This window comes from Nipponia nippon, unplaced genomic scaffold, assembly GCF_047370975.1.
Source record: "Nipponia nippon isolate SJK-2023a ecotype South Korea unplaced genomic scaffold, ASM4737097v1 scaffold_9, whole genome shotgun sequence".
Taxonomy (NCBI): domain Eukaryota; kingdom Metazoa; phylum Chordata; class Aves; order Pelecaniformes; family Threskiornithidae; genus Nipponia; species Nipponia nippon.
In genome coordinates this window covers 18,800,325-18,814,349 of record NW_028262413.1, presented here as the reverse complement: position 1 = coordinate 18,814,349, position 14,025 = coordinate 18,800,325, and the positions used below count along the sequence as shown (strand labels likewise).

The 14,025-nt window shown below is 39.6% G+C and overlaps 1 long non-coding RNA gene across 2 annotated transcripts; it reads left to right on the top strand.

Moving 5' to 3' along the window:
- Nucleotides 1-242: 242 nt before the first annotated feature.
- On the top strand, nt 243-10,211 carry LOC148050148 (uncharacterized). 2 transcript variants are annotated; one of them, XR_015701228.1, is made up of 3 exons: nt 243-360; nt 5,390-5,507; nt 10,101-10,211. It is a non-coding gene; the product is annotated as an uncharacterized LOC148050148 (long non-coding RNA). The 2 variants fall into 2 exon arrangements; XR_015701229.1 differs by having other exon boundaries at nt 281-360; nt 5,394-5,507.
- Nucleotides 10,212-14,025: the final 3,814 nt, after the last annotated feature.

Genomic DNA, 14,025 nt, shown 5'->3' with positions numbered 1-14,025 from the left:
TAGAATCTGTTTAATGCTTTTAAAGTTGAAGTCCACAAATATACTAGGGTGAATGTGATTGCTTGGGTGACTGGACAAAATTTGAGATGGTATATGGGGCTGTATATATATCCATATATACTACAACTTCCGGGTATTCCAGCTTAAAAAAACCTACAGACATGCTAATTTTAAACTCCCATTTTAGACGTGTAGTTTTAATTGTGAACTGATCTCTCTCCTAAATAGTGAGTCTTCATTAACTTGGATGCACTAATTCCAGATCGTGGGCAAGCTGCGAGTGATGATGAGATGCAGATGCTTGCAGAGTGCCTGATGGCTGGTTAAACTTTTGTGGAAGGCTTGTTTTTCCAGACACGGGTAAGTTTGTGTCTGTATTAGCAGCATCACTGGTATCAATGTCTGCTCAGAAGCCTACATGAAGTCATTGGCTCTGGCAAGGGCTAAAATAACTTCTATTCCATCGTGAGCAGTGACAGCGGATGCTTCTGCAGCTCTCAGGGCTGAGAAGACCTCAGGGAAGGGTCCACTGGTTCTGACAACTAAGTGTAAAAATCAAAACTTGGTGGATTCTACCTCTGAAATACGTGGTGGCTCATAAAAATGCCCTGTGTACAAGGAATGGATCTGAATGTACTGATGATCGTTACTGTCTCTTTGGTCTGCCCAGCCAGATGTGGATGGTTTTTGTGTAGAACAGCCAGCCCGTGTGGTTAGCTGTAGAGGGAAACACCTGTTTCTGAACAGCAGTGCACACCTGAAACTGCGAGCAGCCACCTGGATGTGACTCAGCTTGTGGCAGTAGCTACTGATGCCCCATCACTAATGAAAACATATCGCTATTAACAGAGATGTGATAGAATTGCAGGAAGGAGGGCTAGAAAACTGCCTGCATGCAAAAAATGCTTTTTAATCTACTGTCATCACTCCTGAAGAATTTGATGAAAATAGAGGCAGAAAGCCAGTAAGATAAAAATCAGCACTTCCTGTGCACTGTTCATTCTGTTACAGTTGACTTTTACCACACATCATTATCAATTGCTTAATAATCAGTATTAAATCTAATTCTGGGATAACGTCTGAGAAATTCTTTTATAGCAGTAGCAGCTGGAAGAATGTGCTGCCTGTTAATTATTTACATTATCTGTCTCCCACAATAACAGCTGGCAAGCAACAGAGTCTAGAACAGAACCCAGTACCCAGATAACAGAACCCAGTGCCACATTTATGTAGGTATAGGAGCATACTATGTAATCTCTTGAAGCCAGTGCTTTCAGAAGTGATTAAATAATACGTGATATAGGGACTGATTTGGAGTACATCCTGTCTTGGGATGTCTTAAGTAAATGGGAGGTACTTTTCTCTGTGCAGGTGTACACAAGATCTCTAATGCTTGCACTTTTATAATGTGGCAGAAAAGAGCTAGAATCACTGCTTGAGTAGTTAGTCTAAAAATCAGTCAGTCAAGTCAGCTGTCGTCTTTGAAATGTGACTGTCCTGGCTGATTTTGAGAAGAATATAAAGATATTAGTTGTCAAATCTCCGTTGGTGTTCTGACATGTGCAGATTTGTTCCCCATTTCTTCAACGGTGTATGAACACAGATCGCTAAGCAACAGCACCCTCATTCCAGGTAGTGGGAGTATGACTTACTACCAGAACTGCTTTTACCTCTGGACAACTTGTGATTGCTGTTTTGCTGAGAAGGCAAAACAGTAAACTAAACCCATATATTTTGTCCTTTCAGCATCTAAGCCTTTTCAGTCTGTTTCCCAGGGTTCCAGGTTTCAGTCTGTTTCCCAATTTCCTCTTGGTTCCTTCAGTACGTATCTTCCCATGGGACTATTGTGAGGAGTTCTACATGTGCTCATTTTTTGCTTGGGGATGCAGCGTTAGTGGGTCCTGTGAGGTCTTGATCCATAATGAGTCATTTGACCCCTCTCATATTTTGCCTTAGAGAATGGAAGGATCACACAAACATCCTTTTAAGGAGCCAGCATGCTCCTTCAGTGCCAAAAGGAAGACAGCTGACAAGCTGTAGCTCTTAAAACCTCTACGCCATTTTTTTAAGAGGAGGACATTCACTCTTAGGCTCTTTGCATTATTTCAGTCTCTAAATGCAACTTGAAGTTTCACTTAGTCAAATATGCGTTATTTCCTCCCCTGCCCTGCCAAGTTGTAATGCTTGAACAGTGGAAATACTGTGTTTTCCCCAGAGGCAAGTAAAGTCTTGTGAAGGACAAAGTATCTGGGAAACACTGGGATGAAAGGGAAGTTTAGGAATAGTTTTCAAATAAAAATCCCAAGATGTTTTTTAATCTTACAAAGGAATGGTCTGCTCCATTTCCTCCATCCCCCATGATTCATTTACTTTGCAACTTGTAGTTAGTTAGGTAGATGTGTACTGTATTGTATGCTTATTGAGAATATGCAACTTAAGTTACACTATCCAGGCTGAAAATACTAGGGAAAAGCAATGATAAGATAGTAAGATGATCTGATTGAATACAGTGCTGTTTGTAGCATCTGGCTGTCGTATTTCTATTTGCTTGTCTCGTACGAGCATTCTGACAATTAATCAATATTGATCTGATGCTCTGAATGTGCAAAGGATTGGATAGAGTAAGTGCCAACACGATCATATGCCTTTTGCCAGAACTGGATGGGCTCAAAAAAAGTTTGGCTTTTTAAGTTGTACAAATTTTCACTAGGTATAGTCTTTTCTCAAAAAGGAAGGAACTAATAATGAAGTAATATTTTGAGGGTTACGAGCAAGACCCTTTTTTGCTATTCTTGGTACACATATTCAGAAGAAAGTGGTAACAATGCACATTCAGGCCATTCATTTTTATTCGTGTTGACAATATAGTAAAAAATTTTCTACTGTTCACAGTAAAATTCAGGCTAACGCGTACTGCTTATTGACTGTAAAAATCCTCTCATGCACTTCCAAGGGAAGATTGGGAAGTCTTGCTGTTCCATCTACTGTCTATTCATCTCACAAATAACATTGGAATAATTAGATTGAAATTTCCTAGTTATTCACAAACTAGCAGAGGATGGGCAGTAACATTGGAAACTGTCCCAAAATTGCCCGACTAGTTCTGGTGCTGTCAGCATAATTCAGTCTCTGTAGCAGTCCAGCACTGCCAGTTTGTGCATATTGCTAGTCAAATTTACTTTAGCAATAGTTGCAGAGGAGAGTTGTGTGAAACTGCACACCCCCACACCCCCCCCAGCCCCCACCATGTTCCGGGGTGGGTTGAAAAAAAATAGCAATTCTTGGCCCCACACTGCCTTGGCAATCCCATCTAGTTTTCCTTTTAATGTTTTCCACATATGGTTGTGAAATCCAGTGTCTGACTTCTTTTCTAAATATAGAATAATCATTCTTTCAAAAATGATTGATGCAACAAGCTTTACTTGTTTTCAAGGCCTTTCTCCTTTTGCAATATAATGAAGTATTGAGCATTCGTCTATTGTCCATTTCACACAGTCACTTTTGAAGTAACTTTATTCTTTTGTTGTTTTACTGTATATTGGGAAGTATCTCCTTTTCAGTTTTGAAACAAAAAACGTAATAGCAAAGAGCACTTTCCGTTACCGGTGGAAGAGTAGCCATGCATGAGTAGCCTGTGCCCCGCTATTAGCATAGAGCTTGTTTTTTTACACAGCTGTGCTTGTTAGTTTGTTAGGATTTATAGAATTAGGTATTAGCAAAGAGCAAGCTTACTCTTTTCTTAGCTGAATTTTGAGCTTTTGTCTCTTCCACTGTACTACCCAGCTGTAACCTCCTTATGTGATTCTACATTATTAAGGTGATCAAATGCAATTACCTTTAAATGAGTGATTTAGCATTCTCTCTCTTTAATGATGTGAGATTTTGACTCAGAGGTGAAAAGTGACTGAATGTAAGTCTGGATTGTGAAAAAGCAAGTAAAGTAAATGAGTTTGATTTGTTTGTTTGTTTTTTAATTATATCCCCGCGCCCCCCCCCCCCCCCCCCCCGTGAATCTTCATGTGTTTGTTATCTACACAAAAAGCAGGAAACAGCCTATGATTTTAGTAATATGCTTAGAACAAAATTTGAGGTTTTGAACAGCTTTCATGGCTTTGGCAGTGTTTTCCATTGTCAAATTTACAATTACTTGTTACATAACTATTCAGAAGCAATTCTACCAGTATAGATTTCAGTTTTAGTGGCCTGTAACACCCCCAAACCGCTCCACTTCTTTTGGTACAGGAAAGAATATATAATGTCGCATTAGGGAAGCAAACTAGTAAATGGCACTTTAAAGCAAACGGCTTTATTCATAAAGAGAAGCAATTATACAAGTCTGCAACTAGCAGTCACAACTGATGATGGTCTTTAAAAAGCAGACAGTTCTTCTTGGGTGGTGGTGGTGAGATACAATAATATAAAGTTATTTTTAAATTGCCTTTTTTTTTTTTAAGTCAGACTCAACAGGTTTCATCCTGCTAATGTAAATGTTCTTTTGAATAACTAAAACCACATTTGAAAAACCAATGTGCAATGACGAGCAATTTTGAATAGACTGGTGAAAAATCCAGGATTACATAATGAAAATGATTGTTTACTTTCTATCATTATGGATTAGCAAGGCACCTCAGATTTTGGGCCTGTATTGTTGCGTATTATGTATTCTGTATCTGTATAATGGAATTAATTACATTGTTTAGTATCACGGTCAGAAGAGCTCTCTTTTCTTTGTCAATAATCACGTGCAATTAGTGACATAAAGATCTGGAAAACTGCCAGAATTGCAGTAAGAAAATAAGGCTGACTTCTTACGTGATTTCCTGACTAGCGCTTTCCCAGGCTGCAGTAAACCTGCATATAGCATTCAAAAACATTATCAACAACATTACAGAATGAAGCCCAGTACAATTTAATATCTGAGACAGGATGAAGTGATTAAAGTCAAAGTCTGAGGATACAGTGTCAGTGGAATAGTCAGAAAGGACGTGTATTCCTAAATGCTTATATAGGAATGTTGCAAGGTTCTCTGTGTGTCTTTGATGTAAAGGATTTCAAGAGTTAGTTTGCCACTAACTCTTTGCCACTAACAATTTCTTGCTTTTTCTATTGGGCTCTCAGCAGGACTGATAAAATATTGAGTTTTGCATGCAGATGGAAAGGAACTTGCTTCATGACATTAAGGTTTAGGAGTATGGTGTGGGTAGAAGATATGTGTTGCTGGTTTAGTCTCAGACATGTGGTCAGACCCTTTTGTTTGAACCTCCCCGCATTCTTCAGGATGTGAGTGGGAGTATTCTACCATACATGAAAACCTTAAACGACTCCTGTGACAACTCTTACAATGCGCCTCTGATACTGTTGGTTTCTAAGATTTTAAATTTATGTTTAGGTAGGATGGACATGGAGATCTACAAATGCATGGAGAAGTAAGCAGTGCTTTTGAAATCTTCTAATGAAAGAACTGTGGTGTGAACTGCGACGTGCAAGCTGCAGAAGAGTGACTAAAGGTAATAGTAACAGATCATGGCTCCAGATTAATAGTGTGTTGTATGCTGTGCCTTTAGCTTTCTAACCCTAATGGTTATGATGCCAGGAAGATGAAATTTCCTTCTTTTAGTGGTATTTCTGTTCTAATGCAAGTAATAGTTGCAGATGCAATGGCAGAATACAAGAGCCCGGGTATGGCTTTCCTTACCAGGCACATATATTGCTGTGTGGAGACACCAGTATTTGTGAGAGGGATATCCAGCTCTGTTGATCTGCTACGAGCAGTTCTGTCCGCTGCTCATTTGGAGTTTCTCCACTTTGGTAAGGACAATAAATTTTCTCAAGAATTTTGAACTTAGATAAGCCTGGGAAGGCCTACTTTTGTTTTTTGATTGGGCTACTTTTGCCTTCTTACGGGCTGTAGAGTTGACTGTGTTGGTTTTCAACCTCTCTTCCACTATGCAAGAAGTCAAACCATGACTCTTGGTAGGGATGCAGACTTTCTGGTAAAACGGAATATCTGGTAGGATATACATCTCTTTTTCATAGCATAAATTCTTAGGAACACAGGAAGTATAAAGAATATAAAGATACCAGCATCAAGGTGCCCATGCGGCCCTGATACAATTATCAGGGAAAGGAAATGTGTCTAGAGTGTCTTCCTAGTCATGTTAAAGCTATACCTCCTGTATTTATGAGTAAGCTGCCTAATAGTTTATGCCCAAGTGTCTCAACAGTACTACAACCAATCTTCTCACCAGTATATAGGCGTGGTCAGGAATGCATTACAGGGTGACAGCATCTTCTGTTGTAATAGGCAAATTTTTACCCTCTGCAACTAAACCATGAACCTGCAGAGGGAGAGAGGAAGCAAAAATGCATAGCCCAGTTGAAGCAAGCGTTGATTGCTGCTGTTATCTTTAGGGGCTTTATTAGCCCAATATACCCATTGCTTAAAAAAAAAAACAATCAATCACCCCCCCAACCCAATCTTAGTAGTGAGAGTGGATATGTTACAGACAAACTGTTGACACATCATGGTTCAATTGTAATACAGTTACAACTTGGCTGAACAAAGGGAAGTATTTTTTTTCTACTTGACTGCTTAGCACACAAACTCAGAGCTGGCAAAGCTGAAAAAAAGTGTGTCTTTAAGAGGAAAGAAACCAGAACAGCTTATTTAGTAGGAAAGCAAGAGGGGAGTTTTACTTTACAATCTCCTTAAGGGACAAGGTTGGGGAAATCCCCTAACATTGTTAGCATGACACAAGATCTTGTGTTTTAAGACTTGCAGAAAGGTATCACATGTGATGACTAATCTCACTTGTCTTTTCTATTTGTCCATCACTGCAACTGTGATGTTTGGGGACAGCTGGTGTCCTTAGACCTAAGCCATCCGATGTTTGTTTGTTCCATATAAGCCTACATACAGACTGAGCTATCTAGGATGGCAGTGAAGCTAAACTTGAAGAGTAGAGTCTTGTTCCTAATGAACTGAGAACAGTAGGACTTGTCAAGGGGAGTTGTCTTATGACCTTGGGCCTCCTTGAGCTAGGAGAGAATAATTGTACTTTTGTCTGAAGAGAAAGATGTGCATTGAAGTCATGTTTTCAATTCAAATGGAGGCAATGAAGCTCAGTAACTTGACTACATGGACATCTGGGTTAGTGGCAGAGGTGATTTTGACTTTCAATATTGTTCGCCTATATTGAAAAGTTGGTTTTAGGTGACCTCCCACTAGAAGGTAAATAGGCCTTTTGGGAGCTCTCCTTTTCCCTTTTTTGTAGTTGAGAGAGGTCTGCTGGGCACAGTGTTAAGTTCTGCTTCCCGTCTTGCTAGTGAGTTTGGTTTTTTTTTCTAATCAGATTTTCTAATTGGATTTCAGGTTTTTGTACTGGAAGTTTAACTGTTGAAGGATAATGTGAGAGTTTCTGAAACTGAATAGAAAAACATATACTGGGACTGTTTTATTTAAGAGATTCCTTGCTTGCTTGCCACTGAGGAATAAGAGGAATCTAAAAAATGTATTTCACTTAGCCGTAAGTGTCATGAATGCTGGAGGAGGTCCCATAAGGGGGATGGAGATATTTTATTCTATCAATTTGTCAGACTGCTCAGAGGGGTTATTTCAGTGAAGAATGGAAGTCAGCTCTCAAGGGAGATGAATATGAATGATGTGAAGAGATACCTGACTCATAATTAATTCTGTTCTACAGGTGATCATGCACAATATTATATAATATCATACGAATGTAATTTGAAGGCAGTGTGTGGTGACTCACAAATTCTGTATTCTCAACCTTGATAAGGCATTCCATTAAGTGATTCTTCTCCTCCTAGATGCTGAATTACTTAAAGTAGCAAAACCACTTATTCTGGTTTGTGTCAGATATCCTCCTGGTTGTTAAGTATAACTCCTGCATGTCTCCATCTACTTCAAAAGTAAGTCTCCACATGATTCAAAGACGAAAAGGAAGGAGAAACTGGAATATTTTACAGGAATATCTTGTATTCAATGCATTTTCAGAATCCAAACTCCTCTCAAGTGTATTTCAGAAGCACTTGCCTGTTGAGTCCTTCCACTGTATATTTTACCATGTTCATTGAGTTATTGTCACTGTCGATTTTAAAAGCCTTAAGGCCATTTCATGTACAAAGAATTCATGCTGAGGTCAAAGCAAGTTTAATAACACTTCTTGTTGAATTCTAAAATATAGGAGGATCATTCTGCATGAGTGCTCAGCAGCTGTGAACTGTTTTAATGAACAGAGCCTTATTTCTATATGACTACTAAAGCAAATAGTGTTTGTGAACATACGTGTTTGTACAGCAAGTAGAAGTCTCTTTTGCAGGCTTTCTGCACCTCTGTACTTTTCAAGTACATTTTTCCTCACGGGAGGTAGCCTGGAGCTTATGGAATGATTTTGTAGTGCAAAGATGCCAAGCACTAGCTAGTAGAGATTTTTCAAGTGCAAGTGCTCACAGCTGCAAAATCTGTTTCTATAACTTTACTATGGTTACTCTGCTCCAGAAAACACTTCTGTATGTTCACTAGCAATGCATCAGTCAACACCAAACCTGCAGCAGCAAGCATAACTGTGAAGTTAATCTTACAGAATGCATAGGAAGGAGGAAAAAATGTGTATGTTTTGCCTCAGCATCTACTCATCACCACATTTATAATTCAAGTTTGTAGTTAGAATTTGAGATGTACTACCCCCAGAAACAGTACTTATCATAGTGATAGTTGAAGTTGCATATATCTGACATGAACAATAAATGAATGCAGTTAATATTTTACAAAGTAAAGGAAACAACCCACAAGAGAACTTCTCATTTATGATTATTGCTGACATTATAAACTTTCCAAGAAGTTCGAGAGATGTTCCGTTATAGTTTTCTCATTTTATGTATTGATAAGCTTCCAAAGCACACTGCAATTAGGTAAATTGTCTATTCAGTGTTCAAAGTGAGGGGCTGATACAAAGCTTCCTAAGCCAGTTACGGGACAGGTAAGACAGAGACTGTTAGTCAGATCATAGTGAAAATGGCTGGAATTTCTAGCCTTGAGGAAGGCAAGGCAGAAATCATCTTCAGTTGAACATATATAAATACATACAAAGGAAATGCTTAGTATTTAGAACACACAGGACAGTAAAGATTGTGCAGAATTGATTATGTACGTGTTTAAGGAATGTACAAATTTTGCAAGAATTTTAAGCAAGGAGCTTGCCAGTTCCAGTGATAAAACTACTGTAATTTATTACTTCCCCCAGATGAAAGAACTTTGAGGGTTTTTGTAGACTTTAGAATGTCTGTTGAATGTTAGATTTTTAAATTGCAAAGAGAACAAGTGTAAAGCTTATTGGAAGTAGACAGCATTGTGCAGAACGTTCATTTTTGCTCTTCTAATCAATATATGCTATTTCTTAAAATCTGCCTATTTACTGTAAAGTATGCAGTGTAATCATTTGACACCGTTTTTGAAAACTTAGCACTATCCCATCCTTAATATGTTACTATTTGACTTGTACATTTACTGCATTTTTTTGCTTTTCCTTTGAGTTGAACATTGGTTTACATTACATTTCACGTATAAGGAATGTCAGTCTTCCATATACTTAATACATAAAATCTTTCAGTAAATAAAAGTTGAATTTAAAACTGAAATTGAAAGGCAGTGAAACCAGTTGATCAAATTGCATATAAGTGGTGCATTAAAGGCCAATGCACTGTGAAAACATGTGAGGCAAAAAGTCAAAGGCTACTCTGAAAAGCTGAGAAAGTGCATTTTCCAAATGTAGCGTATCACAGGGAAAAAAGCACTCCTCTGCGTTCTTCAGAAAGCCCCTTTATTCTTCCATCCCAAAGAAAGGGTGTAAATTAAATCCTTGGTGAACTAATAATGCAGCCAGGAAAAAAAATTTGCAGGTTTTTCTTTAACCATTTAACATGCACAGAGATTAACTCAGTCCACAAGGCCTGGGGAAACTAATCTAAAAAGCCCTCTGGGGACACTTTGGTTGGAGGGGAGAGAAACTGGCACAGCAGTAACTCCTAGCAGGTCCTTTGCTGGTGAGTGGCCTGTGAATCTCTTCTTTTGCTTCCTGCAGTTCTGCACTGAATTGGAAATGTTACATCCTCGGGCCCAGATACATCCCTGATTGGAGAGGGCTGCTCGCAGGAGGGAAAAAAGCTTAATGAGATTTAGTGTCTAGTCTGGTAAGTCTCCATGTGACTCCTTGCTTTTGACCCCAACCTCCTAGTTATTTCAGTAAAGGAACAAGCTTTGTATGATCAGGAACAAAGAGACAGATCTCTTCTATGCATTATTTTTAAAAAAGAAACAAAGAAAAATAAAATCAGACTTAACGTAATTTGTCCTGTGCTGGCACAAGGCTTCTGAGCAGTATCGAGCAAACAATCTTTTGCCACCCCAGGAATGAAGTATTTTGTCCTCGTTCACAAAATGGCAAAGTGTGGACTTGTAGCAGAAGCAGAGCAGTTCTGTTAAGCGTCATGCTCCCTACAAAGTGTGGGGTATTGTGATAATTGAGCTCTGCAGAGCCAGTACTGTACAGCTCCAGTTCTGTACCTGCTCGTCTCCTTTACTAGAATCCACATATCCAGCTATGAGACAGAATCATGCTGCAGGCCAGAGGGATGGGAAGAGGCGTGCGTATCCATCTTTTAATGCAGTACATGCTGTTGGGATGGTTTGCTCCCCTCAGAGCCTCTCCTTCCAGCTGTGGAGGTACAGGGCAGGGCTGGGCACATGAGCAGCAGCAGCATTTGGCTGCTCCCTATGGGCGTCAGGGCTCCTGCTTGGTCTCTGTGCACTGAATCAACTGGAGAGGATGCCATTGAGGGGGAAGGCTGCTCAGCCAGCAGCAGGGTTTTTGAGTATTTCTTTTGCTTGTTTTTAAAATTGGTCCTGACTGCAAAGCTAAAAGCTTTTTCAGCAGCTGCAGAAAGCTACAGTCTTTAGCTCACAGCCTAGTCTGTCATTTTGTGTTATATCATGCACTATTCTAGGAGGTATCAGGCAGCAACAGAGAACTTTGCCTATGATTTCATAGCACAGTTGGTTTTCTAACTTGATTCCTCAAGGGACCTTTAAGGGAAAGGAAGCGTGCAATAAAATTAAGATGTTAAAATGTATTACTAACTATAAAGTGCAGTATTTATTTGGGTTAATAAAATGCAAATTTGCTGTTGATCCTTTACACTGAAATTGGTTTTGGTTCTGCAATGAGATCTTTGTTTTAGAACAGATGAGAAGTTGCAACTGTTCAGGCTTGTTTCAAGGTCTCACTGCTGATTTAATCGATTCCTGCTTCCCAGTCTCACTTCGTCATTAATTTGGGAATTTTTATCCTGAAGGAAACTAGCTTATAATATTTTAGATGAAGATTATTTCCCTTCTGAGGAAGTGGTATTATGGAAGGTGTCTAACTGCTCTTAACAGGTTTTAAATTTTCAACTTATATAAAGGTTGTAATTTGAAGTCAAAGCCTACCTTTCATCTTGAAATACCTTATTGATGCAGTAATGAAATACGGTTATCTCAAGCGGAACACAGCTACTGAGCCCCATGCTGCCACAAACACTTGGCTCAAGACAACCAAAAGGGGTATATGTTGTGGTGAGAGGACGCAGGAACGCTCTAAGTGGGCATTGCCTGCTGTGGGAGTTGGAGAGCAATTGTTTTGACTGCATATTCTTGTGAAGCTTTCTTGACACTGTATGCCAGTTCAGTAACTTGGTCCTCCTTTACGTTATACCTATTGTCAAATTATGTTACTAAAAATAAGCATTTTCTGTCAAGTCAGTTGTTAAGCCTGCTCACATGCAGTTTTGAATAAAATCAAGTTAGCTGATAAGTCAATTTGTAACTTTGAAATTCTGCTCTTACTCTGGTTTTGACCTGTGTCATGCCACATTACTATTATGAGTTGGCCTATTCTAACTATTGTTCAGACATAACATGCAGTAGAATCTGAAAGATGCTACTGGAGTAAAAATACCGACTTTCAGTCTAACCTCAAGCATGTGCTTTGGGGATTGACCAGGGTGTCTTGCTGCTGGCTGCCTCAAAGGCCGTTTGCCATCTAGTGGCTTAGATGTATTAATGCCAAAAGGGTATTAAGTGGCAAAGCTGGTTCCTATCAAAAACAGTTGAAGTTAGAGTTGTTTCTTTTCTTCTTCCACCTCCCCGTGCTTTGCAGCTGTTTCTGTTTCAGCTTTGAGGTGACAAGCCAAACTGTCCAACAAAACATCACTAGTTGTCACTTACTGTTGCCCATGGCAGATGCCTGAAAAGGTCAGACTATTGCCTCCAATTAGCATGCTAATTTCTCTTGGTTTATTCCTTGAAGTTCCCGACTTTTGTCACGAAGATGTTTGTATATATATAGAGAGAGAATAACATGAATCCTTACTGCAGTGTTGGTAGACACTGCGTGCTTTATGCTCCTCAACTTTTTGTTTCCCTATGCAGCGTATCTGGTAATTCGTGATGGGTTTAAATGCGCACAGTTCAACCACTCCCATTGACATCAGCACAAGCCATAACATGCTCTTGATTTCCGCTGTCACCATTGCTGTCACCATTACTGCCACGAAGAAAAGCCCAGAGATTGAGTTAGGACAACAATTTTAATTGCCTTTTCCACTTGAGAACTGGAAAACTGCCTAAAGGAGAGGGGAGGCAGCAATGTTTCCTCCCCTCTAGCTCTAACACCCTCCTGTAACCCAAAATTTCTGACATCTCTTCCTGTCTCTGCAATTACCCAACACAGATTAGTTTCTTCTCTCTGTCCCCATCTCACCATCTTTACAATGGGATAATAATCTCTCTTTGTGACGTTTCTACAAGTTAAGTGTTCCCAATATTAGTATCACACTTAAAAGAATTCATAGGATATACTCCTCTGCCACGTACATCCACATCTATACATCACTTCCAGATTCCTTAAAGCATGCTATCAGGTAAAATGGCCAAAGGAAAAAATCTGAAAAACTTTACTCTGAACATACAAAGAACGAAGTGGTGGGTGTAATGCTTCAGAGGAGGAGGGGGTTTCATGCAGAAGACAAAATTGATGGAGAGATGGCTTCTTTGCATGAGTTTGAAGAATTTTGGTTGGTTATCTAGCTTCTCTTTAAGATCCTGATTTAACTGTTGCTGTTCATATTCTGTCATGAAGAAGCTGAAATCAAGTAGGGCTCGGATACTGCCCCCCCCCCTCCCCTGCCCTGCGACGCTTCCTAACAGCTGCTCTTTGACATGAAAAGTTTTAGTTCAACTGTAGCATGGCTAAGAAAAGTGGGACTTCTGAGCCAGAAGTGCCATGGTTTTGAAGGGAATGTTCTGTAACATAGAAAGATACAATCTTTTTATATATTGCTGCTTAAATAATAATGTGAAATAATCTGGAACTACTGTGCTGAGTTACACTGAGTCTAAAGTCTTACCTCTTTGGAAGACTTCAAGTCAGTGTATTATTAAATTCAAGTCTGTTACAATTAAATTGCATCTTTGCTATTTGAAGGTGGTTTTTGTGTGTGTGTGTTTTTTGTGTGTGTGTGTTTTTTGGGTGGGTTTGTTTGTTTGTTTGTTTGTTTGTTTTTTTAACACAGAATGAAGAAAGATGCTTTCTTCTTCCTGAAGCCAGGGTGTTTCAGCACATCTTGCCTGTCTTTCTCAAGTCTGGGAAGACTGGTGGGTTTGCCCTCAGTTTAGAAAGGCACTGGTGAAACTCGGATGGCGATTTTTCAGAGATCTCGTCAGAAAACGCTGTTTATGATCTCTCTTCTCATAAGCCAGTGTGCAGTTTTGGGGGGCTGTTTTAGCGAAGCAGAGGGAGCTGGCGCTGAACGTTAGTTTTAGCATCCGAGCAGCCTGGAGTGCCCAGTTATTTTGGAAGTTAACCATTTATGTCCAAAGCATAACTAAGGAGGACGCGTCTGTCCCGTTCCGTTAAGAACAGCGGGGTGAGCCGAATCCGAGGGACCCCGGCGGCTGTCGCGCCCGGA